The 24,392-nt window shown below is 46.3% G+C and overlaps 1 protein-coding gene and 1 pseudogene across 2 annotated transcripts in view; one reads left to right on the top strand and one right to left on the bottom strand.

Annotated features, from left to right (window-relative positions):
* The window catches only part of LOC147697775 (E3 ubiquitin-protein ligase TRIM39-like), a 367,381-nt gene that overhangs the window by 5,639 nt on the left and 337,350 nt on the right, over positions 1–24,392 (bottom strand). The gene's annotated exons all lie outside the window — the stretch shown is intronic.
* LOC147697777 (zinc finger MYM-type protein 1-like) lies at positions 11,253–12,460 on the top strand (annotated as a pseudogene).

The raw sequence follows: 24,392 nt of genomic DNA, 5'->3' as shown, positions 1-24,392 counted from the left end.
GTCTTGGAGGACCTGGTGGAAGCAAAGTAAGCAAGCAGTCCGAAATAGAATTACTTTGAGTAACCTAAATAAGGAAAGTGAAAAATTAAAAGGCCTTTCATTTGCACTGACCATTCTTCAGAATTTTAGGGACCTCCAGACTAAACTACTGAGGTTCTTCCGTAAAATCTGCTTACACACCTATTTCCTCCTCAACCCCACACCAGCCTTTTGCACAAACTGGAGGTTTAGCTGTTTACCCAGAGAGTCGAAGGATAGTGCTGGACAGAGCGACCTAGACACTGAAACAATGTAAGAGGAAATAAGATTCCATCAAAAATTTGATTAGGCCTTTTGTTGAGTGAGGAGCTGTTAATTACTCTTTCTGAAACACTGAATTTGGTAGAGGGTGTTGTTTACCTGACCTGAAGCACCAACACGTCAGCCTGCCTACTGAGTGGGTAATAGAGTTTTTCAACCCTACCATTGAAATAACTGCTCAGAAGAAGCAAGGTGTGCTGTGACCCCCAGTTCTGTTGGAGTCTGCCAGAAGAGGAGAGCAGAGAGTGATCTTTGTACCTCAGTGTTGGCACATAACAGATTTTTCCACCCGTAGTTCCTGGTAAGAACGGTGCTGACTTAACCTGAAGCTCAGTAAGGCTGTGATCTGAGTTGGCATGACTGGTACTGCTGTCGTGCAGGGAGAAGAGAGGTGTGTACCTGGGCACTGGGCCCAGAAGAAATCATGACTTGATCTTAGCCACCATGCCAAAAGAAATCAAGGTTTGACTTAGCATTTTTTCCAGAGGAAATGGTAGCCCAAACTGACACAGCGTGCCCAAGAGAAGTAAGGTGGGTGTAATGAGATCGGCCTGTGCATGGCCACACTGGTCCTGAAAAGTGGACTGTGTGTGGCCGCACCACCAGGACCGGCTCAGCCCGAAAAGGGTTGCACTGATCCCTGAGCACCTGCCCACCTGTGATGTGTGAGCCAGACTTCCACAGGGACGGATGTGTATGCATCCAAGACTGTCGCCTACAGCCATCAGAGATAGAAAGCAGAAACCTTGATAAAGACACAAATACTTATAAGAAGAGGGCCTGCCGGATCTGCCAGTTATCGAGTTTCCCCAGAAACAGGAGACAAGATGTGTAGAGACGGAGCTAGATGGATTCCCAATTGAACAGAATCTACCAAGGACTGAGCAGCTAAGCCTCACCCGGTGAGAACTGTGTATGTGAACTGTGAAAGACTAAGTACACTTTTCTAGTGAGAGGTGTGAAATGCTCCCCAATACATGACTCGTATAAGCCCACTGATGTCTGTAGTCCCTTAGACTCTAAGGAGCTGATTTAGATCTTGGAGGACGGGTTACTCTGTCACAACGGTGATGAATATCCCATCCGCTGAAATATAAATCCCATTATACCCTATGGGATTCATATTTCGGCGGAAAAGATGTCCAAAAAGATGTCCGCCTAGATCTAAATCAGGCCCTAAGTCTTTTTAATCATCAGTGCTGGCTTTTTCCTGGTCAGGGTCTCCAAACAAAGGCCACGAAACAAAAGAATTGAACCAACTTTTATTTCACATTCTTCTTTCAGTAAGTGGCCTGACATACTTTATCACAACAGTCAGATGAACATAGCACTCCCAATACTGATCCTCCCGCAGAAGTTCTTCAACAAACGGTCCTAGAAAGTAGGTGATAGGATCCCATAACCATCTGCCCTTCCGACCCCTCTAGCGAGATCAATAGCTCGCATGGCATGTTGCCTCTCTCAGTAAGAAGGATATCAGCCAGAACTGAGACAGGAATACCAAGAATCCACAAATATGTGCTCCTCCACATACTGTGAAACACCGGAGTCTTCGAAACAAGGCTCAAAACACTTTCGATAGCACTGTTTTTAAAACGGAAAAGTCCCTTCAATGGGTCATGCTTCTCCTGGTTTATGTGGTCTAATACATGAGCTTCAAAAGTCAATTCTGACATGTCCTTCTCCACCTCAGCAACACAAGCTGGCAGGCCTTCCACCTTGGTCTCTGTTGCATGGACAACTTTCGTTACTATGGAAATTCTTGAGTAAGATCAACGTGTCTGTGGCATCTTTTCGGCCTTACTCAATCAGTCTCATCTACAACATTAAATGTTGACCCCATCTGGGCTGACGTGCACTCAGGCATGTGTATGGATGTTAATTATGGGTCACCAGGGGTTGCAACGGCGACCCTTAAGCAATCTGTTGCGACCCCTAGGGCCCTGCTTGCGACCCCTAGATTCAATTTACCTTTATAAGGATACTGGTGAATTGACTGGCTTCCTTAAAAAATATGCATTATGCGTCTTTGCATAAACAAAACATTTGATGGTGGGATGGCCTGAGACTCGGAGGGCAGCAGCCTTGCCTGCATGAAATTGATGGCGACTGCGCCATGGAGTGCCTTTGAAGAATGCACTTACTTGTGCGCAGGTGATTGCTCGGGCTTAGTCGACGTCGGAGTACTGACGTAATCTTTGGCGCACTTTAAATATAGCTGCCAAAGAGGAAGGGGCTTCCTGCTGTCGCCCTAGGCCCTGCATTTTTGATTTGCACATTGTTAGATTTGGAGCACAGTCACGACTCTCACATGGCAAGTGTGACCCCATCCTGACTTGGACAGAGTGTCCATGGACCCGTCGCCGGAGTCCGACGTCATGCTGCTAATGCTCACAGGTAGGCCGCCTCTGCTTCACAGTAAAGGTGAACGTCATTCTTACGCATTCAGGCATACTGCTTTAAGAAATACGTATAAAGTCAAGCTGTCAGTAAATACAGAGCTGGTTTTAAATGCTGCCAATTTAATGTTTACAATTTTTACATGGGACAAGGGAGCATTAATGTCTGTGCAGAGAGCCCTTGCCCTGGCGTGTTGAGGGTGAACCTGCGGGGTATTTAAGTGTGCTTTTTTAGTGCCCACTGCCAGTAGTTCTACTCACTGACTGGAGTACTATCTGCCGTGGTGCCCAGGATGGGCGAGGCGGGCGGGGTTACAACAAGTGTCCTGGAAGCAGCAGCTTGCGTTCTTCTCCGCTGAGATGCAGAGAACGCACCATAAGGCAGGTGGGCGTGGCCGATGAAGATGCCCATTGCCCGTTGCAGGGCTAGGCTATTCACATGGATGGGCAGAGGTGGCAGTGGGGTAAGAGCTATGTGCACCGTTCGAGGGGATTGGTGGCACGGTTTGCAGTGACAGAAATCATATGCTGAGCACATAGGAGACAGACAGCGCTGTGGAAGGAACCATTATTACCGGAGTGTGTCATCTGTGATATGCCTCCCTTCTGGTGCAGATTTCTGCACACTACTAATGAGGTAAGGGGTGAAATCTGCACCAGCTATGCCCAGATGTTGTGCTGGAGCAGATCCACGTGTGCAAAGCTTTTTAAACCATGGCAGCTCTATTTGTACATGTGCAAAATGTTTTTCTTCGTTAGTGTGTGCAATGCACTCAATGCATCTGTGCTAGAGCAGATTGGGAAACAGATTGTGCTATATGTGCATTGCTTTCGAACTGCACCAACCACCTCGTGACTCACTACCAAACACATACAGTTTGTGCCTTAAAGGGAACAATGTAAGTGGCACAGGTGAGTGTGAGCAAGAACAAAAGAGGCAGAGAACCAGAGAACGATAGGTCAAGATCAGACAACGCACTGTGTATAACAGATAGAATCACCTGAATTGGCCAATACTAGTTTTTTTGGCACCTTCTGCCTGTTTCTCAGAGTAAGTAAGTCCCATTCGATGCGTTCAGGGGACAATCTGACATCTGGCACCTTGGTTGGCATACAACACGGACTTGCAGTAAATCGATCATCAATGATGCGTGACATCAGTGGGATGTGAGGTAGGGTCGGAGTATAGGGGTCGCTAACTATGCCCTTTCCCTTTCGTCCCCACTAACTTGCATGGAGTGTTTCACAGCGGTCAACCACATAAATCTATACTGTTTGTAAACATGGAGGGTTGCAGTGAAACACTAGAAACGTTCTGCAGTTCTGGTCACCATTACTTGAATGAATCCAATGGTCTAGGCAGGACGTTCTTTTCACCCTCCTGAGGCGGATGCCGGGAGGTCTCTCTTTCACTTTTTCCCGTATTTTAAAAATGTTCGTGTTATTTTGACTATTGCTTGATTTAATAAGCTTTTTAACTGGTGACATCTGCTGAGAGTTCGTAGAGACCTTTCCCCCCCCTCGCTGCCTGGCCACTCTCAGCCGAGTACCGACGCTGAGAGTCCGGTCCCGGGTAGGCGAGTGATAGATGGCGGCCATATTGGGTGTGGGCTATTGCTGGGATGCTCTCTAGCTGCGCATAAAAGGGGACGGTCATGTCTCCGCGCAGCGGACGCGAACAGTGGACGCGCCGGATCTATGCCGGAGTCGTGCCAGAGTCCTGCCCGTCTGCGCCCGTCAGCGCTAAGGAGGCACCATGCGCCAGGGATACTGTGTCTCACAAACCCGTTGGAGGTTTGTACTTGAGGGAGGAGCTACTCAGTATCCGGCAGTTGTCCCTACTCTGTGAGCACTCCTCTCTTGATCCGTTGTGTGGCCCTTTTCAGTGTCCATGTGGTAATTTTTTACTTAATCCCCCAACCCCTATTAGAGCTTTCATTGAGCCCCCTCCCACTGTATCCCCGCCCACCGAGCCTTCGGCTCCTCGGGATCTTAAAATTTGGAATTTCAATGTTAGGTCACTGGTTAAACACCATTCCGCAATCCTCGACCTTATCTTGGAGGAGGCCCCTGATATTTTCTTCATGACCGAAACTTGGCTTCATGATGAGGCCGTGGCTGAACTGAACTTAGCACTCCCTCCAGAATACTCCATTTACACTCATAATTGTAACTCTAGGGGTGTGGGTATTGCAGTGGTAGTTAAATCATGCTACCCTTGTATTTGGAAGAAACTAGCTATGGACGGATGCGAGAGTGCGCATTTCTGTATTACGGTAAATCATCACTTTACCTTCTCTGGGCTTCTGATTTATAGACCCCCTGGTAACGACACCGCTTTTAGAAAGGCTCTTCTAGAAACAGTGAGCTCTCTTGCGATAGGATCGGCTAACTTTAGTGTCCTTGGTGATCTCAACCTCCATTTTGACCTTTGTCACACCCCAGCTATCAGTAGTACACTTGCAGATTTAGAGCCGCTGCAGATAAGTCAGGTGGTTACCCACCCCACGCAAATGGGTGGGTGGACACATCCTGGACCCCATTTTTACTAACTTGACAGTGGCAAATGCCTTGCCACCGACTCCGGTAGCTTGGTCAGACCATTTTCTTGTGGAATTGCACCTCGCAATCAGAAACCCTCCTTTTAAAAACATAGACAGAGTCGTTCCTAAACGCCCATGGAAGAAATTAAAGCTTGAGGATTTTCATCGGGTGCTCAGCGAACACCCGCCTGGCCCTTTTAACGACGTTGAGTCAGGCTACGATCTCTTTTGTGAATGGGTCTCCCAGGCACTTGACTCCCTGATCCCTGCTACGTGGAGTAAATGTCGTTCTTTAGAACTCAGTCCATGGTATGATAGCGCCTTATTGCTCCTGAAAAAATCATGAAAACAAGCAGAAAGAGACTGGCGTAAAACATATGATGCAGAGAAAAAAACGCAGTACCTAGCTAAAACCAAAATTTACCATAGAGCCATATGTAGGGCTTGTGCGGCCTACTATTCCCAGGAGTTCAAACGCAGTCCTAATCCTACGAAGCTGATTTTTAAAGTTCTCAAAGACCTGACTGCTGAAAGAGCCCCAGCAGCTGAGATATGCTCAGTGTCCCACTGTGAAGAGCTTGCTACCTTTTTTCTGGAAAAGGTGCATACTATCTATCGCTCCTTCCCTAGTACCATCCCTCAGAGTGAGGACCAGAGGCCTAATTCTACCACTAATGTGGTTCTATCCACATTTCCTGGAATTTCAGAGGTAGAGTTCGATAGGCTGGCGGCCAAAGTAAAATCCGGGTCTCCTGCCGACCCGCTCAGACCCGCGCAGTTCAGAGAATCGGCTGCACTATGTCTTCCTCCTGTGCGCCAACTCATCAATCTTTCGTTTTCTTCAGGGACAGTACCAACTAAGTGGAAACAAGCCTATGTTACTCCTATCTTGAAGAAATCCGCGTTGGACCCTCTCAAACTGGAGAATTATTGTCCGATTTCTCTTCTCCCATGGGCCGCGAAGGTTGCGGAAGCTCATGCCAATGGAATCCTGACTAAACACCTTCAGACTGCCAATATCCTGGATTCCTCCCAGAATGGATTTCGGGCAGGTCATAGCACAGAGACTGCTCTCCTCGCTATGACGGAACATCTGCGCTCTGTGCTCGACTCTGGTCAAACTGCGGCGCTGGTGTTACTCGACCTCAGCGCCGCGTTTGACACGGTCTCACACGCGATACTGCTGCAGCGTCTGGGAGAAGCAGGTGTCTCTGATTTAGCACTTGAAGGGCTTCGGTCATTTCTAGCAGGTCGCTCATTTCGGGTCGCTATACCTCCATTTGAGTCTAAACCCTATTTCATCGAGCAGGGAATGCCTCAGGGGTCGGCACTTAGCCCCACGTTGTTCAATCTGTATGTGCAGCCGCTGGCTGCGGTCGCCAAGCAGTGGGGCCTGACTATGGTTTCTTATGCTGACGATACGCAGCTGGCGGTTGCACTCAGTGGGGACTCCGACTCTGAGGCCCCTAGGTTCAGGGAGGGTTTGACAGCAGTGGCTGGCTGGATGACTGCTAACTGCTTACAGCTCAATGCCAAGAAAACGGAGGTCCTTATTGTTGGTAAGCATAGCAACCTCTGGGGTGCTCAGTGGTGGCCTCCAGAGCTGGGTTCAGCCCCCATTCCGGTACCCGAGGTTAAAAACTTGGGTGTCTGGTTAGACCCCGCCCTCAGTTTCTGCGGACACACTAAAAAAGTGGCTGCTACTTGTTTTGGTATTTTGCGTGGGCTCAGGCCAATCTTGAAATTTTTTGACGCCCCCCACTAGACAGTTGATAATCCAGGCCACCATACTCTTGCGGCTTGAATAGGCGAGCTCGCTCCTGTTGGGGGCCAATCAGGCGGAAGTTATCCGGATGCAGTGCATACAGAATGCGGCGGCCAGAGCCCTGGTGGGCCTACCTAGGCTCTGTTCTGCGAAGGAAACCATCCGGAAACTCCATTGGCTGCCCATGGCTCAAAGGATTGAATTTAAGACTCTATGTCTTTCCTTCAAGATTCTTAAACTGTCCTCTCCCCAGATCCTAGAGCATCTTCTCACCCCCTAAGTCCCCTCTCGTTCTTTGAAGTCATTGGGTCAAAATCTGGCTACAGTTCCACGGTTCAAACGCTGCAGAGCGGGAGGGCGTTCCTTCCGCTATCTAGCGGCTAGGCTTTGGAACTCATTACCAGCTCACATTCGCGCCCTAGATGATTTGCTTACGTTCAGGAGGGCTATTAAAACCTATCTTTTCCCCCCTGGACCTTAAAATACCGCCTGGACCTTAATATATTGCCCCGTTGCTACTTTTGTCTGGTTTTTCCTCTGTTTTGTATGTATATTCCTTCTGCCAGTCAAAGCGCCGGGGCGCCCCTTTGCTGGGGCAGCTGTGCGCTATAGAAGATGAGATAACATAACGTAACATCATGGAATCAGGGCAGGGCTCATTTGCCTTTGTTGGCTTCCCAGTCTGCTGCTTACCTCCGAAGACCCGGGTGGAGTGTTGTCCTAAATGGTCATTCCTCTGGTCAGACTGTCCCAGAATGACCTACACTATGCTTACAACATTCACTGTTAAATGTCCCCCTTGTTCACAAATGGATTAGCTAGATAAAATATACATGTGAATTGTCTGTGTGTGACATAACGTCATACATGTTTAGATGTAGATTACCATGAGCTACAGTTTAACTTAGAGCCATGATTCTGTGATGAAGAGAAACACAGAAGGAGAACGAAAGACACAGACAAAGAGAGAGACATGCACAGAGAGAGACAGAGAGGAAGAAGAAGAAAAAGGGAGAGAATGTAAAATACATCAGACCAGGAAACAAACTAATACAAGCCATCTCAACTCAAGTGAAGGGTGTTTAATTGTGAAATTAAAACGGGGAAGAGATCTTTACCAAAGGAAATAGTTGTAAGACAGGCATGAAAGATTCAGAGATGGCGATGGGCAGCAAAAGAAAAAGTAGAGCAAAGGATATCAAGATAAAGAGAGAAGAGAGTAAAAAATGGTTAGAGGGAAAAAAGAGGCAAAGGACAAGAGAGAGATAGAAAAAAGAGCATGACAAGAGAAAATTAAGCAAGAGAGAGAATGTAGCTGTGTAGTCGGACACTAAAAAGAAGTGAGAACGTCCTAGGGTTTAGCAATGCTTTTTCTTCCATGTTTTAATATTTTCTAGCCTTGTTTGTATTTTTTTCTACCCTTGGACAACTTAAGAGTTCTTAGAAGTTGCTTTTATTAACATTTAGAACATTAGAAAGTGTCTGCTGGTTTGTGTACACCTGACCCCTACGTATAGTAAAGAGTGTAAAATGATTCCATTTAATAGACTGTATAAATACTGAATGTTGATAATAGAGGAATCGATTTTCAGAATAACAAGTCTTGTTTACCTGCATCACTGAATGGAAGAGAGTTTATGTGCCACTGGGCAGCCCCCATATTAGACTCCTTTTCCCCCGGGGTATCTGATGCTGTAGATGCTGCATAATCCCTTATGTTTTTAAGGGCATACTAGAACAACCCCAAAGCTGTTTACTGAAGCTGTTTGGTATTGTTCATACGGATTACCTTATACCATCCCTGTCCATCATAATCAATCCATCATCCTCAAACGCCCCATCCCCAACACTGCAAGCTCTTCCTCAGTATTTTCTAATGCTAGGCTCATTTCTTTTAATAATCCCCGTCAAGGTGGGTGAATAGTGATTTCATTTATTGTAATAAAGGTCGGTTCTCATGGTTGTGTATACAGTAATATACAGCGTTAACATACAGAAAATAAAAAATGCTATAAAACATCTCTAGTTTATTGTTTATTAACAAAATGGCCATTTAGAAAAATCACCTGCATATGTGTAAAAGGCTGTCTGTGTTTTATCACTGTTACGTACTTTGTATCATGACATGCCCTAACACTTTATTCTGTATGTTTGACATTTTAGCAGTGGAATTACTGAGTTCAGTTGCAAACAAAGGAACAAAAGCAAAATAAGTATTTCCCGACTAGAGAACCCAAAGATCCAAAACAAAGATTAATATTAGATTTGTCCACTAAAAAAAGGAGTACTGAAGACCCTCCGCAGGTTTTAATGAATTCAAGAGAACAAGAGTTGTCTGATGCTGCTGGGTCTAGCAGAGAAGGCATATGCTCACATTCTTATGACATCCCTGAAACATCATCTGCTGCCATTGCAGCTGCTTTTCCCCCATGCTGTTGATAGTTCTGCCATTGTTAAGATTGCTGATATATCCTAACATGCTGCCAGTGCTAGGTTTCATTTGACACTGAGGTTGAAGATTCATCTTATATTGGCAGCTTAGACAACAGTACTTCCCTGGCTGGCCTTCTGACTGTTCATCATCCTGTGATGATAATACAGCCAGCTCTATTTTTAAGGAGTGCCGTAACAAAGGCACATTGAATCAAAAAAACTAGTCAGACACCAACATCAAAATCCCACCCGGCAAGGAAATTCTTGGTAGACGACTTGTCACTGAATCATTATAGCGAACCAGTGCAACCAAAACCTCTAACATTCTCCTTACCTGCATGCCATATGGATTGGAAAACCCATTCTCGGGTAGAGTATTCAGTCCTTAAAGATTCGGTTTACGGTTTTGTATGCAGGCATTAAAGTGTTGTTTCCGTGGGAGTTAGAGAACGTGAACCGGCAATGTTGCACTTGTTGATATTGGCTTCAGTAAGTTCTTTGTCTAAAGATTTATTTATTTACTTTATTTTATTTTATTTAATGTGATTTTATATAGCATGAACATTACCCGAAGGTGTCAGAGTTCTTTACAAAAGAACCAGATGTGTTACATAAGGACTTTGGATTACATGAGGTACATAAGAGATACAAACAGAAAAAATTTGCAAATGTACAAGTTTTAAAGTCACTCAAGAAAGAGGTATAAACTCTAAAAACACATAGGAATGGTAGTGAGTACAAAGGTCTACTACATATACTAGTGGTTAGAGTTCTCTATAGACAAATAGTAAATTCACTATTACATAGGAACATAAAAAACATTACACAGTTTCATGCCACAAGATAAGTGGGGTAAAGAGCGGGGTAGCGGAGGAAGGGTGAAAAAAGAAACTTAAAGGGAAACCAAAAGTCGGTGTCACAGTCAGAGAAGCATAAATCGTCAGTTATTGCTTGGGCCAACCTCAAAAGGTTACAGCACCCTACAAACCATTAGAAGTTAGTTTCTACCATGATAGTAAGAGGTATGGAGCAGGAAATTGAAGAGAATAGACCATATGTGGAGCAACTGCTAGAGATATGAGGGCTTGCATTCCATGCCACAGATGAAACTGAGCATTATCACAATAGGGGAAATTTCTCTGAATTGTTAGAGATGATTTCTGATAAAGATGTGAGGTAAAAACAAAATGTTCAGAAAATATACCTCCATGACATTGTTTTTAATGCCTGACAGTCCTTCAAACATTTGATCATTGATAAATGATTCTCCTGACCTTTTGCCTATGCATGCAGCGTTTTCTAACTTTTCTTGCTTAACTGTACTTAATGTAGGATACTCCTAACTCCCATGATGTTTGCATTTTTCCTCCCTTTCCTTCCCCCTAGGCAATTGAGGCTTGCTACCTTTAGGCATAGTAATTATGTCCTGATGATGATCCGCATATCTGGCAAAGCGGATCGAAACGCCGTCAACACTCTTGATACACCTTATACAAAGTTAATTTCATTGTACCAAATATGTAAAGGTGTTGTGGTTAACTCTTGTTGTACTTCGACAGTATCCTAATTCTAAGTGCAACTAACCTTAAGCTTTTGCCTAAAAGCCCCCTGTTTCCCCCCCTTGTCTGTATGTATCTATGTGATTAGTAGGGCACAGGCTTGTGTCCAACCTTGTGTATTATTGTATAATACCTTCTCAATTGATGTATAAGTAAATATCAGACCTCTGTCCGGCTGGATATGTCCAAACAAATATAGTTACGATTGAGTCTATATTTTATTGTTCTCTACTCCCTTCCTTCCTAGGGACCAATGTTGTCTATAAGCAGAAGATATTGGCACTATACCTCTCATGATTACCGAAATTATATGGAATCTGTGGTGGCAGTGCTTGTCCGTGACCTTGTTGTCAAAAAAGTGACAAAATATTTTGCAGTGCTAGTTGATGAAACCAAAGATGTCTCACATAAAGAGAAGCTGAGCTATATTATCCGCTTTGTTGATGGTGATGGAAATGTTCAGGAGAATGAACTAGGGTGTTACCATATGGATAAGTTAGATGCCTCCAGCCTTGATGCAGCTATTGTTGAAGCTGTACAGAAAGCTGGACTTGACTGGAAGAAATCTGTTGCTCGATGTAGCATCCATTATGAATGGCTATTTAAATAATGTCCAAGCAAATATAAGAGGGATCGCATCACAAGCAATTTATATACACTGCAGTGCCCATCGTCTAAACTTTGGGTAAGTGCAAACAGTAACTAACATACAACCATTAAAACATTTCAACATTGCAAGCAGTTCACAAAGTGCACCAAGGCATTAGCTCTATGTGTAAGCTCAGAAAGAGAGTAATCTGTATGCAAAGGAGATAGAAAGACTCTCAGGTACAAGGTGGTTTTCCTGATACCCCTGTGTTCGAAAAGTACAGATGCAATTTGAGTCTATTATTGTTGTTCTCCATGTAAAAGAATCAAAACAACGTGCCAAGGAGGCTAGTTCAGAAGCCAAAGGACTTCTTAAGAACATTGAAAACTTTGGTTTCTTTCTTATATTGCAGTGTATGGAACTCATTTTCCTAAGGGATTCACAGTCTATCTGAAGTATTACAGAGCAAAGACCTTGACTTGTCGAGAGCATGTGATCTAATTAAGTCAAGAAGAGGTGATTTAGTGAAAAACCATCATGACAGTCAGTGGACAACATTGTTAACTCAGGCTAAGGACTTAGCAGAGCAGTGTGGAATTGAGATTCAAGAAAAATCCAATCCAAGGGCTCCACCTTTGAGACACCATAAATGGAGTACCAAACTGACAAATGTTCTCAGTACCTCTGTAGAGAAAAGATCCAGCCATTTTGATGTCTCAGAATGTCAAACTCCACTCTGTGAGAGCTTAAAGCAGGAAGTTTATTTCTCTACTTTGGATAGATTTGTAATTGAGTTTGATGCTCAATTTACTGACAATATGGGCCTTATGTCTGCTTTCGGAATGTTCAATCCAAAAGTTGCAATTTTTTAAAAGTTTTCCTCTGCCTAAAGTCAAAATGCTAAATAATAAAAATCCCAAACAAAATTACAAAAAATAGAGTAAAATTAATAAACAAAACAACAACAAAATGGAAAAAATCATTAAGGGGAACCGAAGATATCCATTTTCAGAGTTTTTTTTAGAAATAACATCAAGAAGCATAAAGTGCAAATGATAGTCAATAGTCACGGTAGTCCAGGACCTAAGCGCTATTTGACTCTAACCGAGGTGGATCGCGGGTTACATACACCAACCAGGTATTTCCAGGTCAAAGATTTTACCTTCTGACTTTAGGCCTTTAAGTCTCAATCCATCAAAGGAGCACACTTCTAAAACCCCCAGGACCTCAAGGGAGGCACTTAAAAACTCATAAGGTGATAAGCAGAGGCCAAACAACAGATTCCAGTTTCCACTGGTCAGTCGGGCAGTGGTAGGAAAAAGCTTCTTGAAGCATGTTGTGTGCCTGTAGCTGAAACAGGAGGGGAGACTTTTGACCCTTGGAGTTCATATCTTTGTTATTGGTAGAAGAGGGAACAGGCCCAGTCCGTTCAGGTTGCAGACAGGAAGTTCAGTTCTGCTCCGATCTTCCTAATGGCCAGGAGTGTTCTGAGGTGAGTGCCTGGAGATACCACATATATGACTTGCAAAAGATAGTGGGTGGAAATGACTCCTGGACACACCATAAACAATGGGGTAAAAGTTCCTAGGGCCTGGACATTTTCAAGATGGTGTAAGTCTTCGGCCATAGTAAACTTGGGCTTTGAGGGCTGGGTGTGTGTGTGTCTGTGGGGGGGCAATGGTAATCCTGGTGTCCTCCCACATACAGCACTAAAATATGGTTTGAGGATGCCACTGTAACCAAAATAAAACCAGAAACAAAAGTGTGATAGAACAAAAGTAGGGTTTTTCAACACCCAGAGATTCGATACACAAGAATTGTTATTCATCCTGTTTTCCATCCTTTCAAGGGCACCTCGTGGCATATGTAAACCCAGAAGACCTGTCAGGCAGGATCTGACATTCAAGAAGAAGGATTTGACAATCTAATGTCAAAAAGGGATGAATTATTAAAATTTGAGAGGGTGGTTTTGACCTGTCATGAGCCTATTTTGACAAGTCGAATTGCAGTGTTTAACAGTCAGGCTACAGTGGTAAACCTGAAGACATGTTTTACACTGTTGCTGTAGCGGATGGCACAATAAGTGCTGCACTCCACTAGGGACATTTAACTAACAGGCGCTGGGTACATTTTGGATCATGTGCTAGGGTTTTATATATACCAATTAGGAAAATGCCAACTTGGCCATGTTTAAAATGGGAGCACAGGCACTTTACCACTATTCATCAGGGTTACATTGCACAGAGTTCTAAGGCTAGCCTGAATAGAGGGCCCAGCAAAAGTTGAAAAATATGGGGTGACCATGCAGAAAATGTGGATTTCCTACACTCAAGATCCTTGCCTCCTCCCTCTTGGACATTGAAAACTGCATGACAAACATAAAACTGAAGCAAAAGAGTTAGAAGACTGCATCTCTCCTTCTCTCACCAAACAAAGGATAAGAACATCCAGGCAAGTGGTCAACTAAATTCAGGGACATCGGCCTCACAACCTAAATGATCATCTCAACTAAATCTCCTACGCTTTGTAAACTACTTTGCCTTGCGCAACATGTCAAACAGATGGCCAATAATGCCAGCTTCTAACTAAAACTTCTCCACAGCCTCCAGACTTTCCTGCCAAAACAAGACCATAAACATGCATTCAAAGCCCTAGTTATTTTGTGTGTAGGCTATGAAAATGAGCTACTGAGCAAGCAGGCAAAATGTACCTAGTTTCCCACGACAAAAGTCCTCCATTTGGAAGCATGTCTGTTTTCCAACACAAAAAGATATTGGTGCATCACGATGAGGTTCCGTGAATTCTGAACCTGGGTCATAAAGGTCGTGGTTCTGTTACGATTTTGGTAACAGCGAACCGTAAACAGTGAGCTCAGCAAGTATGAGTGTTCTCATCATGTTACACCGATGGATTCACTGTGTATTTGAAGATTTCGTTCTGAATCCTTGGGATCCATTTTGTGCATGGCAGCCATTTTGTAATTGCCCTCACATAGGCTGATGACTTTAGCTGACTTTTGAATGACCTGAGTGTCCTGGTCCTTTTGCCTGAAGCTGACCTTGTTAGACCAGTTCCTTGCCCAGTAGCTGATCAAGATTAAGGATCAGAGCACAGGAGATTGTAAAGTTTGGTATGCACATACACACCCCTTATCCTACCTCTCATCTGTTTCTGTTCCTTCTTTTTGTGACCTGTTTACGATATGGGTTGTGGTCTTTTATTATGGGTTTGTCCAGCTTGTGTAAGAAGGAATGTTGGGTTTTTTGCATGCTTGCAAAAGCTAGGACTGCCCCTTACTTTTGTGCTGAGTTTTGTAACCCTAAAACTTATAAAAGTCCTCTGTATTCCTCAGACTACCTCATTCATTTGCTATGGCTTCTGTGTGACGTGGCCTCATTTATTTAATTTAATAAAGATGTCTTTTCATATTTCAGCTTCTGTGCCAAGTTCTTTATTGATATTAGTAGGACCCCTGAGAATGAAGATTTTCTATTTCCTCAACGACAGTCCATTCATCATTAGGCTTTATTCCATTGGACTATTACCTTGCATTTTGGAGAAAATTGGAGAAACAGAACTTTAAGAGGCCACGCTCTCCTCTAGCTGGAAGAATCAGCATTATTGATATAACTGGCATTTTCTCTTGCTATTTGCTCAAGAATTTCAGATCACGAGGGGCGTGGCCAACAGCATGGCCGGCTAGGACGTGCCTTTGCGGAGCTCCCGATGAGCTGTTTCAAGATCCGACGAAATATATAGCCCTGATACCCTAACACGACGGAGGTGGGTCAGCAGAGGTCCAGGACCCTATAGAAACAAAAAAAACGCAGAATTTCCACGTTCCGGAAGAGAAACCCGACTTTAAAAAAGCCGATCGTAAGACCCGGCGTCACCAAGGACGGGCCGAGCAAGGTAATGCCCCGTTCCTCGCCTCGACATTTGCGGTGACCCGAGGGTAGAATCTGTTTGTGGCAAAGGGAGCGCCTTCGCAACCTGCACAGACCCGGAGGCAGGCCCCTCAAGGGAGTTGGGCAGCCGGCGGCGCGGGAGGACTGCACCAAGAGGGCAGCCGGAGACACAGCAAAGAGCCGAGTGCGGTAAAGGCCCGATCCCGGACCCCGATCCAAAGGCGTCTGAAGGGTAGCAAAGACAAGCGGTGCGGCGCAGCGTTGCCACAGAGGGGAGAGGCCCGGCGCAGAGCCCTCAGAGCAGTTGATGAGCCCCCGGTGGGGTCAGGCTACCTAGGAAGTATTTGGGCCTGCCTGGAACCCCGAGCGACCGGCCCGCCTGGCCAAGTGAGGGCCGTGGACTATCTACTACCAGAGACCAGGACGAGACACGCATTTGGCAGCCTATGAGGGCCGGGGAGCGACCGGCGGAACGCATCCGCCCACACCGGGACTGCCATCACAATTTTACAATTTACAATTTACATCACCAGAAGGGAGGCAGACAAGGCCCCTGGGCCCACGAAGGGGGCGCTGCGGTGGAACGGGCCTGCTCCTGAGAGCTCAGATCCTGGAATACTGCATCAGACCGGGAGGAGAGACCTAGGGGCACCAGAAGGCAGCAGGAGAAGGGTGGCTTCAGCACAAGCAGAGTGGCCTGCTGCCCCCCCCGCCACGCTGCGCCTGCCCGGGAAAAGCGGCCGGGAAAGGAGAGAGCGCCATAGAGGACATAGAGGGCGACACCAGTCCCTCATAATGATGCCAATCGCCAGGACACTCCAGGAAGACAACAGAAGGAGGCTGGGGTAAGGAGCCACGAAAAGGTGCGGAGTGCCAGCGAATCCGGGTCAGAAGGCAGCGGCAGGGTGCCTCGGTGGCATGGGCGACCCAGAACCACAGGGGAGTCGTGAGGCACCCTAGAAGGGGAACTTCCGCTTAACCGGAGCCCGCAAGGTAAAGGTGGCTAATAGGTTAGAGGACCGCGAAAAGAACAACGGCGAGACTGGGGTCTTACAATAAGGACAAGGCCAGGACCCAGACAGAAGACTTGAGACGGGAAGACAGAGGGATCGGGCACCACCGCCACACAACACTACCACCGTAACAGGGGTCCGTGAGGGTCGACACGCCCGCTACACCTCCTCTCTCCAGCGACAGCCACCCATCTGGTAAGGAGCACGCGAGAGACCCATCTAGAGAAGAGAGGACCTAAAAGAGGGTGAGATGGGGAAAAGAGACCCGGTACTCAAGCCGGTGCGGCAGGAGACCATGGATATTTACGCCACGGCCCGTCCACACAAAGAGGTGGTCCCGGTGACCTCAGCGCACGGTCGGACACTGCAATGCTGCTGGAGGTGATACAATCATCTAGAACGGACATACAAGACTCGAGGGCAGCCTTGGAGGTCAAAATAGGCGAAGTGGGCTCGGAGGTGCTGCTTCTGCGCCAGAATTTCCGAAAACTGACGGAGAGGGTGACTACAGCGGAGACACGGATAGGCGAGGCGGAAGACTCCCTTAGCACTCTCCGGAAGGACATGGCGGAGCTCCTTGCATCACACCGGCAACTGCTCTGGAAAGTAGGTGATGCAGGAAACAGAGCGCAATGCAACAACCTCCGTTTTGTGGGCTTTAGAGAAGGCATCGAAGGGGCCGACATGGCGACTTAGCTACACTCCTGGCTGAAGATGACGTTTCCGCAGGCAAACTTCTCGAACTGCTTCATCATTGAGCGGGCACATAGAGCGCTATTGGCGAAACCGCCGGAAGGAGCGAGGCCGCGACCGGTCATCGCACGCTTCCTGAACTTTGCAGACAGAGACCTAATACTCCGAGAGGCCAGGAAGTTGGGGGAGATACGACTGGAAAATACAAACATAATGATCTTTCCAGACTACAGCCAGGAAGTCCAAAAGCATAGACGCTCCTATGATACAGTAAAAGCAAAGTTGAGAGGCTTACACATAACGTACATGTTGCTCTTCCCAGCGAAGTTGAAAGTAATATTTGAGGGTAGGACACACTTCTTCAACCGACCGGAAGAGGCCTGGCAGTGGCTGGAGGAACGTCCAATACTCCGAGGGGCTAGAGAAGAAGGTCGCAGGATAAGGGACGAGCTGGCAGCCGTCAACCTTAGAAGCAGAACCCCTAGTACTCAAAGACTCAAAAGGCCACGGACCAGGAGACGTACGCAGACTACACCTTATCCAGGAGCCGACATTTCGGGACGGGGAAGACGGAACTCAACATCCTCAGCGGGGAAAGTAACAGCGTCCGGGTCTAGATTCAGCTGCCTGGCCAATCAGGATGGTTCAGACGAGGGAGAAGACTCGGAAGGCCGAACATCGTAAGCGGAGGAACCAGAGGGACGCTCCTTACATCCCCTAGAGAGTGCGATCCGGGAACTAGAGAAAGAAACGCCCGGCCAGGTGGAAGATCTGGGCAATGGGACACAGGACTCACATTCCTGATAAGGGACAGGACTGGTACCAGAGAAAGCAGCTCATCGCTTAAGGGGCACGCAAGTAATAAACATCCCTTTTACCTACTGTTTGTTATTTATTTCTATGCTATATTCTTTATTCCTAAAGGCGGAATGGGCGGGGGCAGGAAACTCAACCGCTACTTAAGGCCTGACTCTAGGTTGAGTGGGGGGGACCCAGGGGGGGGGTGACAGACCCTCTCCGCCAGCAGTCTTGGTTCTGCGGACGTTGAGACTGAAGGGGGGTTGGTGGGGAGGGGGGCACGGTTGGCAGCTATGCATGTTTCCAGTTAGGGGGGTTGAGGGACAGGACTCCAGTTGGGGGTTGGGCAGGGTGGGGGTAGGGGGGGAGTTGGGAAGGGGAGGGGGGACAATCATGTTATGGTGGCCGCACATTAAGTACTCCAAACGACACCTCCACACAGGCGACCAACTACACTATGCAACACACACTCCAGACTGGCGGGTGAACACGTGAGATGCTGCGGAGACCAAAGGGGATTCAGTGTCCTGACATGGAACGTCAACGGGCTTGGCAGCAAGATTAAGAGGGGGTTGGTGAATTCTTATATTAAAAGACTGAACCCCAACATAACACTGTTGCAGGAAACCCACCTTAAGGGGACTAACTGTGCCTTCCTAGCCAGGGGACAGTACAAGGTATTGGCACACGCAGGATACACCACGGACTCGAGAGGGGTGGCAATTATTGTAAAAAAGACCACACCGTTTTGTATAGCTCAAACATGGACAGACCCACAGGGGACATATGTGGGGGTAAAGGGGACATGGAATAGACGCGAGAACACGATACTCTCAGTGTATGCCCATCCGAAACTACAGGCCAACAAGCTCAAGAAAGTGGCGGATATACTACTAGATACAGCGGACACCACACAGATTCTTGGGGGAGATTTCAATGATGTAATGGACCTAGGGCTGGATCGGACGGGAACGGCGTCCAAAGATCAGACCCGGACTTCCCTATCCCAAATGACTGACAACATGGGGCTTACGGATGTCTGGAGGTGGCTACACCCCGATCAGAAGACCTACTCCTTTTTCTCGGGCTCGCATAAAGTGTATTCGGGATTGGTCTAAATTTTTATGTCCTGGCAAAACTTGACAGTAGACGACACAGCGGACTATAAAGCGAGAGGGATCTCCGATCACTCCCCATTACAAGCAAAGGTGGGAATGGGAAGGAATACGACCAGGGGTTCCTGGAGACTGATGGCATGGGATTTACAGAATGCAAGCGTTTTGAGGGGCCTGAGAGCTGACATGAAGGTATATATTGCTGAAAATGAAGGGACGGTCCCCTCCGGGGTGACATTCTGGGAGGCTTTGAAGACAGTAATGCGAGACAGGGCACAAAACAGACTAGTGGAGGTGAGGAGAAAGCTCCACGCTGAAACAGTTGTACTGGAAGTGAACATTTTAGACCTAGAGAGGGAATATCAGACTTCAAAGGATACTGAGACACTCAGGAGACTGACGGACCTCCAGAAACAATATAGAGAGCTGGTCACAGGAGAGGCCAGAACCCAGGCATTAGCCACCCTGCACCGCCTCTATGGTGTGGGGGATAAGTCGGGCAAATTGATGGCGTGGCTAAGTAAAAAGAAGCGCGCAGCCAGATGGGTGGAGAAACTCAGAGACCCTGAGGGATTGCTCATTAGATCCGATGCTCAAATTGCAGAGGCATTTGCTGACCACTACGAACTCTTCTACAGGGCTAGGGACTTGGGGACCTGTGAGGAGGCCCTACAGTACATGGAACAAATAGGACTACCGACCCTGACCCCTGAGGCTCATCAAGGCCTAGAGGCAGACATCACTATAGACGACAACTCTCGGGCCCTGAACAGGCTGAGACCGGGTAAAACCCCGGGCCCGAACGGGTTCCCGGCTGAGTTTTTTAAGCGCACGGCGGACATCCTGACACGCCATCTGAAGGGACTTTTTGAGGGGGCATTGCAAGAAGGGAGACTCCCCCTGGACCTAAGCATGGCGACAATAATCCCAGTACATAAGGAGGGGAAACCGCAAGAGGACTGTGCGTCATATCTCCCCATCTCCCTGTTGAATATAGAGGCGAAACTATTGGCGACGATCCTAGCACTACGACTCCGATCAGTGATATCGTATCTAGTACACTTAGACCAAACGGGATTCCTCCCGGATAGGGCTACCAGGCTAAACCTCCGGCGCACTCACAACTGGTTGCAAAAGGTACAAGGGAGGGAGGACCCACATTGGTTTCTTTCCCTTGATGCCGAGAAAGCCTTCGATGCTGTTCATTGGCCGTTTCTTGAAGGTGTCCTGCAGAAATTCGGTTTTGGCCCCAAATTTCGGAAGTGGGTCCAGCTGCTGTACACTGAACCTAGAGCCAAGGTTAGGGTGAATGGGGTCCTGTCGCGAGAGTTCCAGGTCCGGAGGGGAACCAACAGTGTTGCCCGCTGTCCCCCCTCCTTTTTGTGCTTACAATAGAGGTGCTCACCGCTAAAATACGCCAGAATGTAGCCATTAGGGGATTAAGAAGGGGAGAGATGGATTCCGCGGAAGAGAAAATATCGCTCTACGCGGATGACATCCTATTATACATCACACACCCAGAGACAACGATACCGGAGATGTTCCTGGAACTGGAACGCTATGGAAAGTACGCTGGTTACCAGATCAATTGGCATAAATCTATTCTTTATGACCCTAAGGGGCGGGGAAAATGGCTGGATCTTCCGGAACGACTGTTGTCGACACTAGAGGGCTTTAAGTATCTTGGCGTGTATGTCACCCTGGATCGACAGCTGTCCTATCGGCAGAACCTAGAACGAATAATATTGAACTTCATAGCGGACACGACCAGCTGGAGGCAGCTCCCACTCCCACTTTTGGGTCGGGCAGCCATGTTCAAGATAATCACATTGCCCAAGATTTTATATGCCCTGCAGAACGAGTATTACCCACTCCCACAAAAAGTGTTTACGAGAAAATGCATGCGGAGTTGAGGTCCTTCCTCTGCCTGGGTAAACAACCCAGAGTGGCAATGAACACCCTACAGAGACATCAGTATAGGGGAGGGATTTCCCTCCCGAATCTGGAAGCATACTACTGGCCAGAACATATAGCCCCGATTAACGATTGGCTACATGCGCAGGCTGATCACCCCACTTATGCCCTTGAAAGACATAGGCTGTCACCTAGGCCGTTGATGCACTACTTATATGGGGGCGCCAGGCGGGGGCAGTTCCTCCCGGCTACGAGAATTACTCTGCAACTCTGGAATAAGGTGATGGACCGCACTGGGTGGGGGACAAAACCCACACGACAGACGCCGATCTGGCACTGTACGTGGCTGACAGAACTGAACAAATTAAAAGGCTTCCAGAGATGGGATGATATAGGTATCTCCACCTTGGGGGACTTAGTAGCCAAGGGGGAACTGAAATCATTCATGGCTCTGAGGTCCGATTTTGGATTGCATTGCACGCAGTTCTTCAAATACGCGCAGCTGAGACATGCTTGGCGAGCCCAAAAAATCCAGTCAGACGAGCTCCCGGACTATGCACCCCTAGAGGGACGGCTCCTACAGGAGCAAATCCAGGAAAAAGCGGTATCTCTTACATATAAAACTTTAACAAATAACATGCTAGGTGACTTGGCCAAGCTTAGGAGGACATGGGAGACTGAGGTGGGAGACATGGAGGATATTGACTGGGACGTAGTGTTAATGCATCCCAGGGAGGTGGCAATTAAGTCCCGGCTGCGACTCATCCAATTTAACGTGTTGCACAGAACGTACTACGACAGAGTGCGGCTCCACAAAATGGGTAGGACGGAGGACACAATGTGCCTTAGATGCAGAGACATGGAAGGGGACTTTTATCACATCATATGGGCATGCAGCAAGATTCAAGATTATTGGAGTAAAGTTTTTGATGAATTGGGTGAGGTGCTGAAGACCCCTCTCCGACCTGAGCCCAGGCTGGCCCTCCTAGGCATGACAAATGACGTAGATCTAGCACGTCCCCTACTGATCTTTCTGGTTCTGGCACTAGTGGTGGCAAAAAGGGACATAGCTAAGTATTGGGGAGCATTGGAACCGCCAGGGTTGGACGAATGGAGGAGAGGGTTAGACCTATACATGGCCGCTGAGAGGGTCACTTATAAAGCAAGGGGATGCCCGAAGAAGTTCCGTAAGGTCTGGGGCAAATGGAGACACTACCACGGATTGGATGGGGGGCTCTGAGGGAGATATGAAAAGTGGTAAGATAAGTGCCTGTATGAGTACACACCGGAGGCTTCAGAGTCTGAAAACAAGAGACAATTGTACCAATGTACTTTGGACTTTGGGTCGGATCGACATGGAACTTATTAGAGATGTAAAGTGGGGAGGGTGGTGGGTGGGAGTCAAGGGTGTGCAAACTGCTGATTACATGATTGTACTGTTGTGTTATGATAAAATGCAAATAAAAATGTTTAAAAAAAAAAAAGAATTTCAGATCACTGTTCCGGTGCATGCACACACAAGATATTTGTATTTTTTGTTATTTTTCATTTAATTATTTTCCTCACATGATGTTTATAATTTTGCTTATAACAAAACAACAGTGTAATCTGTTCTTGTGAGGCCACAATGCACGTTAAATAATTGAGAGTGTCCTGGGGCATCCTTTCTACAATGGACCTCATTCCACGGCCAGGGTACCTAGGGAGCTGATACCACACTCAGTAAATACTGATTCTGCTGGGTGCAATATTTACTAGGTACAGTGTAATCCCCGAATTGTGAGTTCTGGACCTTCGAGTGGGGAAAATGCAGTAATACTTCCCGTTTTCAGTCAATCAATTTCAATTAAGTGTTATTCGGTCAATGATATACAACCATAAACACATTCTAATCATAAAAATCACATCACTATAATCACTAAACATTCTAAAACGTTTAATTAGATATTGACACTCCATCTTTAGTTTCCTATACAAGTTACTACTCTGATGTCAGTTACAGTCAATATATAAACTATAATTAGGGACACTGTAGAAACAAGGCATATTACTATTACAATATTACTCACAGTTCATATATAGATAATAATAAAATACACTTACGTAAAAAGGTATCATATATATAATATATATAATTAAAAGCATGTTGAAAAACTTTCCATCCTAACTGGGGGCATTTGGCACGTTTTATCATACGCTATGGGAGAGCCCAGAGATAAAGATAAACTAGGAAGCAATTATGCGTACGATAACACAAGTCAGCTGGGCTCCGGCAACGTTGGAGCCTAAGTGGTGTCTGTTGAATATTTGGGAAGCGGCGGATCTCAATCATATGGCCCAACATTGGGCAACATTGGGCATGATGATGGCCAAGCGCAATATAGCCAAAAACTGGGGGACACCCAAGACTCCATCATATGGGGAGTGGTGTCATGATATGGATTGGGCTATGGTGGCGGAGAGGGCAGCATATCTGCATAGAAGCTGCTCCAAGAAATGGGAGCAGATATGGGGAAAATTGAATATGTTTCGAGGGAATATCTGTGAGATGCCATCTGACGGACCTGTCTCAGATAGTAGTTAGGACTAAGCTGTAACAAGGTTAATGCTGAGCCAATAGTACTGTGTTCTCACTATATGCACATATGTTACAAATATTATGTGAACATATGCAAATATGTAAGTACTCTGATTAATGCGATACTGTTCTATGTTATGTACCCAATAAAAAGAATGAAAGAAAAAAAAACTTTCCATCCTATACAGTAAATAATAATTCATTTGTCGGGCACAGTACTTTTGTAAACATTATACTAAAGTATTAAAGTGCATAGGTACAAAAACAATAGCTGATTTCTTTCAGGAGTGTCTACTAGCTTTTCATATATCAGAGCTTCCAGGTGGGAATTATCCTTACTTCTCCTGATTGCAATTAGTATAAAAGCAATAACTGTATTGCAGACGTTATCGTTTTCCAGGCTGGAAATATAGTTAAATTCATTTTTGTAAGAATACAATTTATTAGCTAAAGATAGGGGCTTTAAGACCAATTTCCTAATGTCCTGATAAAAACTACAGAAAAGGGTAAAATGCAACGTGGTCTGTGAGGACTTTCAGTCGCAGGAACAGCTTGGAAGATTGTAACTCCACTTTCCCATATTAGGGAAGGCCACATGATAGAGTAAGGTACCCATCCATAACCTTGTCAGATAAAATCTATGCTGTAGATTTCTTACCAAGATGAGGTACGGTTGGATGCCCATCAAGAGAGGACCTTCACAAAAAGATCTAACGCTCTGCTTTGAACCTTCTTCCGCATTTCTTGCTAATTTCCTTGAGTTTGCTAACCTTATCTTAAGATCG

Source organism: Lissotriton vulgaris, chromosome 8, assembly GCF_964263255.1.
Source record: "Lissotriton vulgaris chromosome 8, aLisVul1.2, whole genome shotgun sequence".
NCBI lineage: Eukaryota > Metazoa > Chordata > Amphibia > Caudata > Salamandridae > Lissotriton > Lissotriton vulgaris.
This window is presented reverse-complemented; position numbering and strand designations above follow the sequence as displayed.